The sequence below is a fragment of the Arachis ipaensis genome, chromosome B07, assembly GCF_000816755.2.
Source record: "Arachis ipaensis cultivar K30076 chromosome B07, Araip1.1, whole genome shotgun sequence".
NCBI lineage: Eukaryota > Viridiplantae > Streptophyta > Magnoliopsida > Fabales > Fabaceae > Arachis > Arachis ipaensis.
Window position 1 is genome coordinate 76,892,556 of NC_029791.2, and position 3,653 is coordinate 76,896,208.

General features: G+C 46.8%; 1 long non-coding RNA gene across 1 annotated transcript in view; it reads right to left on the reverse strand.

Annotated features, from left to right (window-relative positions):
- LOC107608623 overlaps positions 1-181 on the reverse strand; it is an 11,999-nt gene extending 11,818 nt beyond the window's left edge. Inside the window, exon 1 of the long non-coding RNA XR_001612942.2 lies at positions 62-181. This is a non-coding gene — a long non-coding RNA (uncharacterized LOC107608623). The remainder of the gene's footprint in view (positions 1-61) is intronic.

Below are 3,653 nucleotides of genomic sequence, written 5' to 3' on the forward strand. Positions count from 1 at the left end.
GGTTTTTTTTGTTGGATTTTTTTTACGTCATGCTTAATTGACGCTATCCCGAGGAAGACACCTATAGGCGAGCTGTAATGGGCTCATCTACGGCAGGTTCCTCCGATTTTATTCTGGTTTTTTTTACGTTGTGCAGACCATCGCTCTTTAAATGACGTTATCTTGAGGAGGGCACCTAAAGACGAGCTATAATGGCCTCATCTTCGGCAGGCTCCTCCGGTTTTTTTCACTACGTGCTGTCCCTCGTTCTTTAAATGACGCTATCCCGAGGAGGACACCTAAAGGTGAGCCGTAATGGCCTCATCTTCAGTAGGCTCCTCCGGTTTTTTTCCGATTTTTTTCACTACGTGCTGACCCTCATTCTTTAAATGACGCTATCCCGAGGAGGACACCTAAAGGCGAGCCATAATGGCCTCATCTCCGGCAGGCACCTCCGGTTTTTTTTTCTATTTTTTTTTTACATCGTGCTGACCCTCGTTCTTTAAATGACGCTATCCCGAGGAGGAAACCTAAAGGCAAGCTGTAATTGCCTCATCTTCGGCAAGCTCCTCCAGTTTTTTTTATGCCATTTTTTTTATGTCGTGTTGACCCTCGTTCTTTAAATGACGCTATCCCGAGCAGGACACCTAAAGGCGAGCCGTAATAGCCTCATTTTTGGCAGGCTCCTCCGGTTTTTTTTTTTACTATGTGCTGATCCTCGTTATTTAAATGACGCTATCCCGAGGAGGACACCTAAAGGCGAGCCGTAATGGCCTCATCTTCGGTAGGCTCTTCCAGTTTTTTTTCACTACGTGCTGACCCTCATTCTTTAAATGACGCTATCCCGAGGAAGACACCTAAAGGCGAGCCATAATGGCCTCATCTTCGACAGGCACCTCCATTTTTTTTCTATTATTTTTACATCGTGCAGACCCTCGTTCTTTAAATGACGCCATCCCGAGGAGGACACCTAAAGGCGAGACGTAATGGCCTCATCATCTGCAGGCTCCTCCGATTTTTTTTTTACTACGTGCTGACCCTCATTCTTTAAATGACGCTATCCCGAGGAGGACACCTAAAGGCGAGCCCTAATGGCCTCATCTCCGGCAGGCACCTCCGGATTTTTTTCTATTTTTTTTACATCCTGCTGACCCTCGTTCTTTAAATGACGCTATCCCGAGGAGGAAACCTAAAGGCAAGCCGTAATTGCCTCATCTTCGGCAGGCTCCTCCGTTTATTTTTTTTTTACATTGTGCTGAACCTCGTTCTTTAAATGACGCTATCCCGAGGAGGACCCCTAAAGTCGAGCCGTAATAGCCTCATTTTTGGCAGACTCCTCCGGTTTTTTTTTGTTTTTTTTTTACATCGTGCTGACCCTCGTTCTTTAAATGACGCTATCCCGAGGAGGACACCTAAAGGCGAGCAGTAATGGCCTCACCTTCAGCAGGCTCTTCTGGTTTTTTTTTCCAGTTTTTTTTTACGTCGTGCAGACCGTCGTTCTGTAAATGACGCTATCCTAAGGAGGACACCTAAAGGCGAGTCGTAATGGCCTCATCTTCGGTAGGCTCCTCCGGTTTTTTTTTCCATTTTTTTTACATCGTTCTGACCCTCGTTCTTTTAATGACGTTATCCCGAGGAGGACACCTAAAGGCGGGCCGTAATAGCCTCGTCTTCGGCAGGGTCCTCCGGTTTTTTTTTACGTCGTGCAGACCCTCGTTCTGTAAATGACGCTATCCTAAGGAGGACACCTAAAGGCGAGTCGTAATGGCCTCATCTTCGGCAGGTTCCTCCGGTTTTTTTTCTATTTTTTTTACGTCGTGCTGACCATCGTTCTTTAAATGACGCTATCTCGGGGAGGACACCTAAAGGCTTGCCGTAATGGCCTCATCTTCGGCAGGCTCCTCCGATTTTTTTTATGCCGTTTTTTTTACATCGTGCTGACCCTCGTTCTTTAAATGACGCTATCCCGAGGAGGACACCAAGAGGCGAGCCGTAATGGCCTCATCTTCGGCAGGCTCCTCTGGTTCTTTTTTTTTACTACGTGCTGACCCTCATTTTTTAAATGACGCTATCCTGAGGAGGACACCTAAAGGCGAGCCATAATGGCCTCATCTTCGGTAGGCTCCTCCGGTTTTTTTTCAGTTTTTTTTTACTACGAGCTGACCCTCATTATTTAAATGACGCGATCCCGAGGAGGACACCTAAAGGCGAGCCGTAATGGCCTCATCTTCGGCAGGATCCTCCGGTTTTTTTTATGCCATTTTTTTACATCATGCTGTCCCTCGTTCTTTAAATGACGCTATCCCGAGGAAGACACATAAAGGCGAGCCGTAATGGCCTCATCTTCGGTAGGCTGCTCTGGCTTTTTTTTCGGTTATTTTTTACGTCGTGCAGACCTTCGTTCTTTAAATGACGCTATCATAAGGAGGACACTTAAAGGCGAGCCGTAATTGCCTCATCTTCGGCAGGCTCCTCCGGTTTTTTTTATGCCTTTTTTTTTACATTGTGATGACCCTCGTTCTTTAAATGACGCTATCCCGAGGAGGACACCTTAAGGCGAGCCGTAATGGCCTCATCTTCGGTAGGCTCCCCCGGTTTTTTTTGCCGGTTTTTTTTCACTACGTGCTGACTCTCATTCTTTAAATGACGCTATCCCGAGGAGGACACCTGAAGGCGAACCGTAATGGACTCATATTCGGCAAGAACCTCCGTTTTTTTTTTTCTGTTTTTTTTACATCGTGCTGACCCTCGTTCTTTAAATGACGCTATCCCGAGGAGGAAACCTAAAGGCGAGCCGTAATTGCCGCATCTTCGGCAGGCCCCTCCGGTTTTTTTTTATGCCATTTTTTTTACATCGTGCTGACCCTCGTTCTTTAAATGACGCTTTCCCGAGGAGGACACCTAAAAGCGAGCCGTAATGGCCTCATCTTCGGTAGGCTGCTCCGGTTTTTTTTCGGTTTTTTTTACGTCGTGCAGACCCTCGTTCTTTAAATGACGTTGTCAAAAGGAGGACACCTAAAGGCGAGCCGTAATTGCCTCATCTTCGGCTGGCTCCTCCGATTTTTTTTATGCCGTTTTTTTTCTACATCGTGCTGACGCTCGTTCTTTAAATGACGCTGTCCCGAAGAGGACACCTAAAGGCTAGCCGTAATGGCCTCATCTTCGGTAGGCTCTTCTGGTTTTTGTCTGGTTTTTTTTTTTCACTACATGCTGACCCCCAGTCTTTAAATGACGCTATCCCGAGCAGGACACCTAAAGGCGAGCCGTATTGGCCTCATCTTCGGCAGGCTCCTCCGATTTTTTTTATGCCGTTTTTTTTACATCGTGCTGACCCTCGTTCTTTAAATGACGCTATCCCGAGCAGGACACCTAAAGGCGAGCCGTATTGGCCTCATCTTCGGCAGGCTCCTCCGATTTTTTTTATGCCGTTTTTTTTACATCGTGCTGACCCTCGTTCTTTAAATGACGCTATCCCGAGCAGGACACCTAAAGGCGAGCCGTAACGGCCTCATTTTTGGCAGGCTCCTCCGATTTTTTTTTTCTTTGTGCTGACCCTCGTTCTTTAAATGACGCTATCCCGAGGAGGACACCTAAAGTCGAGCCGTATTGGCCTCATCTTCGGCAGGCTCCTCCGATTTTTTTTATGCCGCTTTTTTTTTACATCGTGCTGACCC